Below are 14,226 nucleotides of genomic sequence, written 5' to 3'. Positions count from 1 at the left end.
TTTGGATTATTTGAACATAAGAACATACATAAGAAAGGAGGAACACTGCAGCAGGCCTGTTGGCCCATACTAGGCAGGTCCTTTACAATTCATCCCACTAACAAACATTTGACCTACCCAATTTTCAATGCTACCCAAGAAATAAGCTCTGATGTGCAAGTCCCACTCAAATCCAACCCATCCTACTCATGTATTTATCCAACCTAAATTTGAAACTACCCAAAGTCCTAAACCCAACTAGGTAGACTGTTCCACTCATCAACTACCCTATTTCCAAACCAATACTTTCCTATGTCCTTTCTAAATCTAAACTTATCTAATTTAAATCCATTACTGCGGGTTCTCTCTTGGAGAGATATCCTCAAGACCTTGTTAATATCCCCTTTATTAATACCTATCTTCCACTTATACACTTCGATCAGGTCTCCCCTCATTCTTCGTCTAACAAGTGAATGTAACTTAAGAGTCTTCAATCTTTCTTCATAAGGAAGATTTCTAATGCTATGTATTAATTTAGTCATCCTATGCTGAATGTTTTCTAACGAATTTAATTTTAAGTGGGGCTTTAGGGTAGGTTAGGCAGTTAGGTGGAACACTGCAACAATCTGTATAATAGACCCAATGCAACCACCTACCTCCTCTCCCTCAGGCTTGCCTCTGGGAAATGGGTTAGGTTTTTTGTGGAAGTGCCAGACAGGTCAAGACCCTAGGGTAAGGGGCTAGTGGTTGCTCAGTCAGCTGTTTCAAGGTTAGGTTAGTAATCCCTTCCTTTCCTGTGGGCGAAACATTGTACACACAAGTGATTCCTTAGAACTTGGGTAGTACAAAGCTGTGGGCGAAACGTTGTACCTCAGTCCTTGGGTACAAGTGTTAAGAAAAACAACCAGTAAAAAGCCAATACCGGGGCAGGAGAACATGGTCGAAGGGCCTCACTGTATCCACTGCAGGAGGGCGAAGTCGTCGAAGGTCCTCTAGTCAGCAACGCGTTTCTGTAGATTACGCTACGTCATCAGGCTGGTAGAAACTGCAGATCCCACTGGTACAATGTCTGACTGCAGATCCCACTGGTACAATGTCTCACCCACTGGTACAATTAAACTTCAGGCTTAATACGAATGGATTCTTCAGCTTCTACAGCTACTGAAGCTTAAGTAGAATGAATGAATGTTTGACGGTATCTTCATCGCGCTGACCAGCTCAGGCTGATTCCCACTTCCTGGTGTGTGATGGAGTAAGACAGGATAACATAGGTGACGGTTGTTCCTACTATGTTACTGTCTTGTGGGATGGAGTGGCAGCACGCTGCTGGTGTACCAGTTTTTCTTTTAAATAAATAATAATTATAATCTCTACCTCATACCATCTTCCACCTTCCGTGCTCCTACTTTTACTCTCTCTCTCTCTCTCTCTCTCTCTCTCTCTCTCTCTCTTACCCCGGCCCCACCCGCCCCTCCACTCCTCTACCTAAGGCAGTGTTCCAAAAGTCTTCAACAGAAGCTTAACTTTCCAACAGAAATAGATAAAAAAAACACAATAAAAATTTAAAAAAAAAAATACACCGTGTAAACTATTTATAAAATAAAATAATGGAAATAGTGGCGGTGTCCGGAATATCGGGAGGCAACTCTCTCCCTCTCTTTCTCTCTCTCTCTCTCTCTCTCTCTTTCACTCTCTACCTTTAACAGCCGCTTAAATTCGCGTCCCGGAGAACCATATCTTGCTACAAAGGGATCTTCCTGTCACTTTTCCATCAGTATTCCATGTAGAGAAAAAGGTTGCTTAGGTGAAAACTGGAAATAATGGATTGATGTCTCGGTGGAGAGGTGTTCATCAGCGGGTCTGAAACGGATAGCGGGTCCTCTTCAGGATGGTGAATTTAGTGTCGTTTATATTAGTGCCTGAGAATATTTTGCCTGCAACCTGCAGAGTGAGTCATGCAAAGGAGGGGACGGGGGCAGGGGAGAGGAACGATGGGAGGAAGGGGAGGAAAGGGGGAAGGAGAGAGATAGGGAGAGGAGACGGAGGGAAGGGTAGGAGGAGGCTTTACGTTTCTGGGTGCGGGATTGGGTAAGGTTAGGGACTAGGGGTGCGGGGGGGGAGAAAGGTCGGGTTGAAGGTGGTGGAGGGTGAAAGTGAGGGAGGTGGAGCGGGATGGGTGGCGAAGAGTGAGGGTGATGGGAGAGGGTCAGAGTGAGGAAGGTAAAGGATGATCTTAGAGAAGATGAGCAGGAGGAGAAATAGAGGATCTGAATGAGGTGGAGGTTACCTGGAGGAGGTTACCTGGAGGTTATTCCGGGGATCAACGCCCCCGCGGCCCGGTCCACGACCAGGCCTCCCGATGGATAAGGGCCTGATCAACTAGGCTGTTACTGCTGGCCGCACGGAGGAAAGTATTTATTTTGTTTCTGGGTACACAACCAGCATTTTAATTTTACAATGGGCCTGAGAGCCAATATGTTATGGGCACATAAAAACCACGTCATGCAGAATATACCAGGCTAACCTAACAAAGTCAAACAATGTGATTTGTTAAATTACCCCCAAATGGGTCACTTGGAAGTGATTGCCAGAATTTTTCTGCCTGCAGATATTTTTCCTTTCGCTCATAACTCGAGAAATCCTAATCCAACCAGTTTTAATTGTTCAGTGATTGTGTACGGTAGCTGAGGTCAGTTTCTTGAAACAAGTAACACATGTACGTGTACTATGACCAAAGTTATTGCACTCACTCCCAGCATCCTGGACTGGCTCAGATAACCCTCAACACTGGAAATAAATGGTATAAAATACCGACACAATGGCAATATAAACACAAATGCAGTATAATGTGATCCTTTATTGACTACGTGTCGCCCACACAGTGGGCTTTTTCGCCCACTGTGTGGGCGAAACGTAGTCAATAAAGGATCACATTATACTGCATTTGTGTTTATATTGCCAACCCTCAACACTCTCAGTGGCACAGCATCAAACGATCGTAAAACGTGCCTCCTAATTCGACGAGAGTGAAATTCAAGCTTGTAGGTGCAGATCTGGCCATTTTTATACGTAAAGTAGTGAGAATTTTTTACTCTCCTTAAATCGCGTAAATTCCAGTTTACATCTGAACAACTTCAGTATTTAATGGCTGAAATTTAAAAAAAAAAAGTGAATCGTGGGAATCACCTTAGTTACTGGACAATGCTTTTGTTGATCACCTTTCACTGTTGGTGGCTTTTATTTTAGGAAAGTTTGACTCTCATTTTATGTTGTGTAATTTTCAAATTACCGTGTAATAAGTAGAGAATGCCGCTTTTGATTGGCTTCAAACCCTTAACACTGGTACTTTAATTGAAAGCATTTTTTTTTGTATTGGTTTTGGGCTGTGTGGGTGCCAGCTGGCCAATTTTTGTTTTAAATTTGAACCTGGATTTTCTTAAGTATAAATGAAACATTTTTTTTTATTAGAGGAAAGTTGAATATTTGAAGCAAAATATAAATGAGAAAAAAATGAAAAAGAAAATAGCATTTTAGAGCGTTTTTAAATTTAAAAAGGATAGACTTTCCTTTTTTCAGGATATTGGTCTATCTGGGATAATGAGAGAATGCCTCTTCAGTTTAACTTCGATTCTGGTGTTTCTTGATGGAAGGTTGAGGTTGTGTATGTCCTAATTTTCAATTTCTGTTGGAGAAATTGGAATATTAATTTCCATATGATGACTTGTGAATGTCTCTCATGATACATTTAAAGTCTTCATTGCTGATATTTATTTACATTAGAAAATTAAGCTGCACTCTGCGCTACTCCTACAGCGCATTGAGGCTCGGGGAACTGGGGTAACGCTACACTAGGATGCCTTTTTCATATCGCCCAGCGACCGAAACACGTTTAGTTTCTATAGATAAGAGAAGACAGACGTACAGTAAGAAAGTATAAACAATACACAGACAGGTGGACACGTGTGTAAATAGTATGACAAATAGTCAGATAGAATACCTGACAGGAACCTGACAGATGACAGACAGACAGAAACACGGGAGAACGAGACACCTAAAGCCAAACGTGCTGAAAATAGTAACACTGATATGAAACGACGGTACTGGTATAATTTTAAATAAAACTGAATATTAAAAAAAAATGTCTCTGGACGCTAATAAACTAGGAAGAGCAAAGTAAACAATAAGAAGAAAAAATGTTTAATAAAATTAAAACAGGAAAAGATTCAGAAAATGAAAAGCGGCCTGGGACAAAATTTCCTGAAAGGAAAGAACGGGGATAATGGATAATGAAGAGGCAGAGGGTGAGCCTGATGAGAGCGGTGATGAGGGGAAATGAGCAGAGGGAGGGGGAAGGGAGGAAGGGAGAAAACTCGAGCGGAAGAGAGATGGAAGGGGAAATTGCTGAGGGGACGAGATGAGAGGAGAGGGGGGGCGCATCAAGAACTGGGAACGAAGGAAGATAAGTGGTACAGCGAGAGACGAGGACGCAAGGGATGAAGGGGAGATGGCAGAGGCAAGGAGTATGGAAGCCAGGGGGAGAGTGCCTCATCATGCAGTGCCTAACATGGCACCGTTAAAAGTGAGATCCTTGTCTGCATCATTTTCCGCTTCGGCAACCCGGACTCTTAAGAGAGTTCGTCCTATATTTTTTTTATATAAATTCTGATCTGGAAAGGCATCTCGCGCCTAGTTCAAAAAAGATAAACAATAGATTTTAGCAGAGGTTAAGTAATGTTTATGTACTGATTCCTACTATGACGCGGTAATTTACACCTTCGACATTATTACCAGCCTAACATTATTTGCATTAATGAAGATATTCTCATTATTAAGAATGCGTGGCAAATAATTATATTCTACTTATAAAATATTGAATAAAAAGCGGGCCAGCTTTGCACATGATTTGGTAAGGAAATATAACGTCCTGCATATATTAATTAATATTAGTGGGGAAATGTTGAGGGTTTCTGTGTGTTGCGCTGTTGTAAGTGCTCCAGTACATTATTGAGAGCTCCTATGTAAGTGCTCCAGTACATTATTGAGAGCTCCTATGTAAGTGCTCCAGTACATTATTGAGAGCTCCTATGTAAGTGCTCCAGTATATTATTGAGAGTTCCTCTGTAAGTGCTCCAGTACATTATTGAGAGCTCCTATGTAAGTGCTCCAGTACATTATTGAGAGCTCCTCTGTAAGTGCTCCAGTACATTTTGAGAGCTCCTCTGTAAGTGCTCCAGTACATTGAGAGCTCCTCTGTAAGTGCTCCAGTATATTATTTGGTATCCCCGTAGGGAGAAGTATAAGTGGTTGCTGAATTCTGTTTTTTTTTTTCTTCCTCCTGTTCCTCGTTTCTGTTTCGCTCATGACGCCATAAAGCCTCATCCAATCGTCTGCAATTTTTTTGATGCTTGGGCACGGTAACAAAAACACAAGTTTAGGAACAATTGGCATGTTTACGTGCCCTACAAGCAAAGATGAACCAATTTCTCGGCATCCTGGAATGGCTCTGATGTATGTGTATATATATATATACATACATATATATATATATATATATATATATATATATATATATATATATATATATATATATATATATATATTATGTGTGTGTGTGTGTGTGTCGAGCCGTATAGGTAAAAATTGCTATTTTTGGCTTAAATAGCAACACTCTTCTTGCCGAATATGGCAAGCGAAAATTTGTGTATGCAGTAATTTCGCAAAAATCAATCTGAACCTAACTTAAAAAAATATATTTCGGTGTGTTTGTTTATTATTAAATTATTGTAAATTTATCTAAAATATATTTAATTGGATTAGGCTAAATTAAATAGCGCTTGTTATACGGTTAGGTAAGTTTTCTAAGGTTACTTTGGTACGAAATTATTAATTTTTACATTATCATAAATGAAAAAATGTATCTTTAAATGTATAAGAGAAAATTATAGAAAAGACTTAATTTTAAATGAGTTCTTTCTAATTGACCAATTTTTACCTATTCAGCACGACATATATATGTTGTGCCGAATAGGTAAAATTGGTCAATTAGGACTGTATAATCTTACGAGTTTAGCGCTTCCCCATTATTATAATTATAATAATGGTTAATTAAGAAGAACTCATGAGTATTTCACATGTATTTACATTCATTTCTTGAAGAACACAGAATCGAATATTTTTCTTGGAGAAATGCAGATAATTTTAAATGGCACAGAACTACAAGCAAGAAAAGCGAGAAATTCTGAGAACTCTCGTTTGTATAGCATTTTTAATTTTCACGAGCTGTGTGAGCCCTTAATATGTCTGAGCAAATACATTCTTAGGTACAGTTTTTTGTATTTTACAATACTGTAACTTCAGAACGCCTTATCTGATTGTTTTCAAGTTTTCAACCCTGGTCGGCTATTGCTAAGCAAAAATGTGAGTGAAAAATTGTGGAACAATTAACAAGTACGGGTATTCTCTGCTCAATTTTCTATAGAAATTAGTTTCCATGACATTACTATGAAAAACCTTTTTCTGTTTGGATTTAGCATTTCAAGGCTCGTGTATTCTACTTACGAGAAGGTTGTCATTGTTATGAGAGTGTGTAGGTGACACTTTGGCGTTCTTAATCTCGAAATAATATAGTTTTGTATATTATTTTGTTTTGATACCCGAGAGTGGCTCATACAAGGAACTGAATTCATGCTTCCCTTCCCTGGATCGAATCTGAGTGCCTCATATTCTATACATGCCAGTATTACCCCTTACTGATTTAGCACTTTCCCCTGATTAAAATTAAACTATACTGAACGGCATCAGTATTTAAAGGCTGATTCATCTAATGAAATGGTTGAAACGTTTCTTGGGTTTTGGTCTGTGTAAGTGTAAATTTTGTTGGATTTTATACAGTAACTGAAGAATGCCTCTTCTGGTCTGCTTTAAATTTTTAGTGCTAAAATATCTTTTTCAAAAGAAGATTCGCCTTGACTTTGGGTTGTGTAAGTTATACTGTGCCAGTTTTATGACTCAAATGGTTTCTGGAAAATAAATTGAAAAAGTCTCACCTGTTCAGAAACATTGCGAGCGTTTGACTTTATTGGGTCATCCTTAGGTTAAAATAACTCTTACTTAATTTCTTATATGCATACTTATTTCCTTAAACCATTTGTCTGATTGTGTGTGTGTGTGTGTGCGTGTGTGTGTGTGTATGTGTGTATGTGTGTGCGTGTGTGTGTGTGTGTGTGTGCGCGCGTGTGTGTGATCCTGTACACTGAGTGCTCCCCCTTCCTTATTTAATCTTATCACTTGGCCCTTCACACTCATTTTTCTTCTGTTAATATAAAGCAATGTTGGTTCTGTTTTTACTTTACCCGCTTTATCACTTCCAAAATATTGCTTAGCCTCCCTTCGTCAACACACACAGGAGTTACCAGCTCTTCTGCAATGTGTAGTAAAACAAACATGTCGACACTATTTGCCAGTCCAACCTTATTATCTGTATGTTCTGCATTTCTTCCATTCTCTCTTGCTTCTATCTTTGGCCACCATGAAGCCTTGGTTAAACCATGGGGTGTGTATTAAATATGCCTTCGCATGTCCAGTATAACTTTTTTCTTTCACCCTTCGGTACTGTCTAATATCTTCCATGATATCCTGGGCTTTCTTGCCTACGAATTGTACTTCTCTCAGAAACGTTTACGTAACTTCATTATCTTTTCCTCTGTCATCTTATTTGTTTTGTCTTCATTTTTTCTTCATTCTAGTCCCACTCTTTATTGGATAATGAAAACTGACAACAGCGGTCAGCATCAGCTAGAAGCAGCCGATAACAGCCACCAGTAGTTGATAATTCTCCAACAGTCGATAACGGCCGTCCTCAACCACTAACAGTTGCCATCGACTAGTAAGAGCTGGAAGCAGCAGCCGATAACCAGTAGCCGATAACCAGTAGCCGTCCTCAGCCGATAACATGTACCACTAGCAGCCGCAAATAACCGAGTGCAGCAGCCAGCAACCGATAATAACAGCCAACAGCCTACAACAATACCAACAGCGGAGAGGCGTCAACAGCCGATAAAACCGACTGCAGCCGCTAGCAATCAATAACATCTGATAACCTGGTAGGATGTATTGCTTCAGCAGTTGGTTTAACCAGAGGCGGTAACATTACCGGACATTAGCATGAGTTATTACCCCCACAACTGCTGGCACTAACACCCTTATCACAGCCAAATGTGAAAGCTACGTGTGGAACGTGCACACATTACGTGTACACACAGAGGAAGAGGGCAAGTCAAACTCCTTGTAGTAGGAAATTTCAATAATAAAGAAATTTATTTTAGAAAATTGAGCCCCTGAATGGAGGACGAAAAACTTGGCAAGTAGTTATTATGAAAAAAAGTAAGTTTCTGAGCCACCGGATGAAAATGAGAGTGAAAAATGAGCCTGCAAGCCTTTATCTGATTTTCACACAAATATGACGTAACTAAAATTAATTATTGGGTACCACTAATAGGCAGGACTCGTGTGGTACTGTTTTCAGTACCAGGTGGATATGAGAATGGAGAATAATAATGTAGAGGAAAATAGAACTACGGGAGGGACCATGATGGTATTATAATTAATTTTTGAGATGTGCAATTGGAAAAACAACCCCCCTCTCAGGTCCAGCGATGCCCGGCCCACTTTAGACTCGAGGCCCCTAACCACAAAAAAAAGTGAAAAAATAAGCACCAAATAAAACTGAGATGCAACCTGAATATTTTATTATATAAATGAAATCTTTTCTTGCCTTCTCAGCGAAGGCAATGGTACTATACACAAAATTTAGCCGTAGTGCAATGACACAGGTGGTCAGCGTGGTGTGTCCATTCAAATGTTTTTGTTATATGATGCACCTGTGATAACGCTTTACCTACGTCAGCGTACTGAAGGTGCCTCCACCTGAAGCTACAAATAAGCAGTGCAATTATGATGCTAGGAAAAACAGCTGAGAGTTCAGCATCAAGTTAGCCTTGAACTCCTTCGATTTTAACCCCGCCAATTAATTTTGAAAATGCCGAGAAGGTTGTATCAAACAATTCCTTGGTTTGAGCGAAATATAACTGAACCAAGATTCATAGAAAATAGTATCAATTGCACTATATAAGCTCTGGACTATAAATTTGATTAATTTATAATGGATTCATATAATGTATATGCCTGTTCGTACCAGCTATGTACCTTTTAAGCTTTGTGCATCTTATTATGCAATAAAATATACCTATTGGTAAAAAAATGGAGAAGTGGAATATCCTAATGCCTTCAGGAAGAAGGTGGTGGCTCCCACAATTTGCAATAGTGGACCCCATCATATGCTATATAGGTGGAAGCTGTAAAAAAATGTGAAGATAACTGTAAGGATACTGAAGTACTTGGGGAGAAGATTAAGAGATAACGAGCACGAATTTCGGAATGGAAAATCGTGTCTTACGAAAATGCTCTCTTTGACTGAACTAAAATAAGCAAAACAGGGTTGGGTAGCTTCCATCTTCTTGAGCTGCAAAGAAGCCTTTGATTCAGTGCCACAACAGAGATAAGTCCAGAAAATGGAGGATCATTAGAATTAAAAGGTAGAGTGTTCCAGAGGGACAGGGAATACCTGAATAACAGAAAGCAGGAGAGTTACAGCACAAGACACTAATATGAGAGAAAGTAGTGAAAGCTGTTCCACGAGGATCATCACTGTTCTTTATATCATTGACTTAGTACTAGATTTAGATATAATTTTACTCGGTTTTTCTGTGATTACAATTGTCTGACGTAGCAACATATGGCTAAAAAAGAAATCAGTGACTTGTTAAGTTTAATGTGTCACTGTTTGCTGATGATGGAAAATAAGAGAGATGGAGAGGGAAAGAGAGTTAAAGAGGAGGGCAGGAAAGAGGTGGAGGAGGTGGGTAGTGGTGATGGAGGGAGCCAGCAGGAGAGTGCATTGACCGCGCTCACTCTGTCTGACCTTTAGTCTAGGGTGGCTACTTCTTTCTCTCACCTTCCCTGACCAGCTGTAACCCCACCAGGAAGCTTAGCCTACCTGGTGTTGATGGTGATGGTGATGGTGACTGTGCCGTGTGGTGCAGGTGGCTGTGTCGTGTGGTGCAGGTGACTGTGACGTGTGGTTGTGGTGGTGATAGTATGAGGTGGATGTGTTGTGTAATTATGGTGGTGGTGTTATGTGGTGCTGGTAATGGTGGTTATTGGGTTGTGTGGTGGTTGTAATGGTGATGATTGTGATGTGTGGTAGCTGCAATGGTACTGATTATGTTTTATGATGGTGTTGTTGATGGTAATTGTGTTGTGGGATGGTGTTAGTGGTGAGTGTATTATGGTGGTGGTGATGGTAGTGATTGTTTTGTGTGGTAGTCGTAATGGTGAATATGGTCGTGACTGTGTTGTGGTGGTGATGGTGGTGACTGTGTTCTGTGATGGTGGTGGTGATTGTGGTGGTGGTGGTGATTGTGGTGGAGGTGATTGTGGTGGAGGTGATTGTGGTGTGTGGTGGAGGTGATTGTGTTGTGTGGTGGAGGTATCAACACCGCCCTCACCATCATGCTCCGACTCTTACCTCTTAAGGCGATTATTATTCAATCAGTATTCGGTTACCGTGAACATTATAGCGCCAGAAGCGTGTCAATAGTACACTGTGTAATAAATAAATAAATATATATATATATATATATATATATATATATATATATATATATATATATATATATATATATATGTATATGTATATATATATATTAATTTAATCAGGGAAAAGCGCTAAACTCGTAGGGATCATACAGAGCCGGGGGAGGGGAAAGGGAGGCAATCAGGTTCGATCCAAGGAAAGAGGGGATAAGTCCAGGCCCTCTCACAGCAAGCATGTTGTAGGCCAACCATTTGCTTGCTTTCGTGTATAATATTTGATAATAACAATTACATATGGCTGTGTTTACAAACACTGTGTATGCTTTGTGTATTTGCTGTTTAAGTACACCCAGAGTGTAAATAATGTTGTATTTATACATTTTAATAATAGATTTGTGTTTCATCACAGTTTTAATGAGGATATTTTTGTACATATTATTGTGAAAATAATGATATTTGCATAAGTGTGTGCAGTCTTAATGACCCTCGAATAGTCGATAGGCTATACGAGGGTCATTAAAGCTTGACAAAGCTCCTGGAGAGCAAAACGTTGCCACAGTAGAATGTCACATTTGTTGCACTTGTGTCCTTTTACCTACCTTAAGATTGCACTGAAAGTAGCAGTGTATAACTTACACGGTATATATAACAAAGCACATGTTGAAATTGAGTCAAGGAGTAATTACAGATATCACTGATGAACTTCTCTTTTATGTATACATTTTGCACTTAGTGGAAGCCGCTTCCAGGTTAATATTACGATCATGGCTCGTGATATCACTGTCTTGACTGTATCTGACCTTGTTGACTGTACTTCAACACACTGCTACTACAGCACTGACAATAACCACATTTAGTTTCTTGAGGGATTATATGAAAGTAGCAAATGGTACGGCGATAACGACAAAATTGAAAGTTCCTGTACCTGCTTCACCAACAGGACCTGTTTGATGGGACTAACTGTACTCATCCTTTTCTCTATATTTTAAGTTTTCTGCAGTGACCCCAAGTATCTCAGTATATTTTTAAGCCTCTACGCAATGGTATATTTTAGAGATTATAGATTTTTTTTTTTTTTTTTTTTTTTTTAACGCTGGGGGCTGTGAATGGCTATTTCTTTCCTTACCACGGCCTCGTCCAGCTCTACCTGATATATTCCTGCTATTCAGGCTTTGGCCCAACACTTGTTCAGGTACAAGGTCGTTCAGCTAATTGTTAGCTACAACAAACTCTGGAGGAGAAAAACCTGACTCTGGGTCGGCAGATGGAGCACTACTGCCAGGTATACCAATAGGTGTTGGAACAGTGATGACAGGTGTGCTGTCGGATGCAAGAGTGGAGCTGACTGATACAAGGCTAGTTTCATTGTGCGGTTGCCAAAGAAGTTTTATTTGAATTTTCAGATGCAGTGTTTTGAGGTTCATCTGCCTGTGGAGCCCTAGTGTTAACTTCAGCTGAGCAACCTATTACCTGTTTTGGTTATCTATTCTCTCTTTCTTTCTCTCTCGATGACGCCATCACAGGGAGAGTAATGGAGATGCTGGAGGTGAGGGATGGTGCTGCAGGTGTCTCATCCCGGGTTCGTATTGGACCAGTTGGTCCATTGAACACCTGGTTTGGCGATGCTGAGATGGTTACCATGGCAGTTGCTGGGGAGGGAGTTGCTGGGGAGGGAGTTGCTGGGGAGGGAGTTGCCGGGGAGGGAGTTGCCGGGGAGGGAGTTGCCGGGGAGGGAGTTGCCGGGGAGGGAGTTGCCGGGGAGGGAGTTGCCGGGGAGGGAGTTGCCGGGGAGGGAGTTGCCGGGGAGGGAGTTGCCGGGGAGGGAGTTGTTGGGGATGGAGTTGTTAGGGATGGAGTTGTTAGGGATGGAGAGGTATCACAATTGACATCTACTGAAAAAAGATACAAATTACCAGCAGAAGTGAACTAATTATGATAACGAACCCATTTTTATGCCAAAATGTAAAAGTTTTTAATGATAACAGAGAAGAAATCATACAGTTTTTAAAAATTCCTTGACTATAAACCGATCAAACACCCGACCGCTGTTGTTCCTGCATCCAGCGTTCATAAGCAGGAAGCCCTGTCAGGGAGGTGCCGCGATGCTGGTGAAGGCTCTTGTTCCAAGGAAATGGAGGCACTCTCCACTCTTATTAATCCTTATTACCTCCCATCCCCAGTCTATCCCATTCGGGCTTAACCTTTATGAAAATAATAAAAATAATAATAAGTAATGGAACTAAGTGTGTGTAATTAACAATTTGGAAATGATACAGAGATGTACATTTTACCATGTATAACTTGAATTGTATCACTTTGAAACCGAAAAAAATGGGGGGGGGGGGATACTCTTCATATCTGGGCTACGCTGTATGACCCTTGTAGGTTCAGCGCTTCTTTTTTATTATAAAAATAGTCTACATATCTTGCAGTAGTTGGCTCACATGATTTGGAATATATCCTGAGAAGGATTCATCCTTTAGTCACATTGAAACTTTGGAACCCATCAAATCCATTCATGTAATAGTTAAGGCTGAGCCATCCCTTAGCATTTACTACAACACTTTTGATTATGCTCTACTGTGAGAAATCACTGACATGTTCCATTTTAAGAAAAATAATAGAACTGATATTACAATCACTCACAATAGTTTTTGTTGTTATACTTGTTAGGAAGATTGTCTTGACACGGGTCTTAAATAACGAATTATATTGTATTAGTGGATGAACATTCCATCCTAGCCTTGGAGAGATTGCAGGAACAATGTGGTGCCGGGGGTCTATCACCGCAGGGCTTCTTGTTTTCATGTAGGGTCAACCGGGCTAAATCAGCCACCCTTACGATCACGGGACTCGAGGGAGCCGAGTTGGTGAGTACTTCCTGTCCTTTCCGAGTGCCCACGACGAAGGCTGACAATAGACAAATCTCTCATCGCAGACAAAAATGAGAATACTGCATTGAGCGTCTTTTTCACCATTGAGATGTGACACCAACCATTTTGTTTCCTACCGACTTAGTATGGATTCCTGAGCAGTCTTTGAGAACCAGTTCCCTTCCAAGGAGAATTTCTTGATGCTGGTAAAAGACTCTTGACCAGGCTATTGAGGAAACTTAAGGCACACGGAATAGGAGAAATTTTTTCCTAGGTAGAGGCACGGTTAACAAATTGGCAGCAGAGAGTTTGCATAAATGGGGAGAAATCAGAATGGGGCGAAACACGTCACATACTGCGGTGCCGTTCCACAGGGGTCAGTGTTGGGCCCCTTGTTGTTCACAATCTACATAAACGACTTAGATGAGGGAATAAATAGCGACACAAGCAAATTTGCTGATGACACCAAAATAGGCCGTCCAATTCATTCTAATGAGGACATCAGAGCACTCCAGGATGATTTGAATAGAAATATAAACACATATGCAGTTTAATGTGATCCTTTATTGACAACGTTTCGCCCACACAGTGGGCTTTTTTCAAGTCACAAACAGATCTACCCGGGGTGGAAGGTACGTGATTATTTATAGTCAGGTTCAGAATGTTGAGGTCAGGTGGAGAATGCTGCATCTGATGATCTACCGGGTGGGGTTATAGAGTC

The sequence above is a fragment of the Cherax quadricarinatus genome, chromosome 21, assembly GCF_038502225.1.
Source record: "Cherax quadricarinatus isolate ZL_2023a chromosome 21, ASM3850222v1, whole genome shotgun sequence".
NCBI lineage: Eukaryota > Metazoa > Arthropoda > Malacostraca > Decapoda > Parastacidae > Cherax > Cherax quadricarinatus.
Note: the sequence above shows the minus strand (reverse complement) of the source record.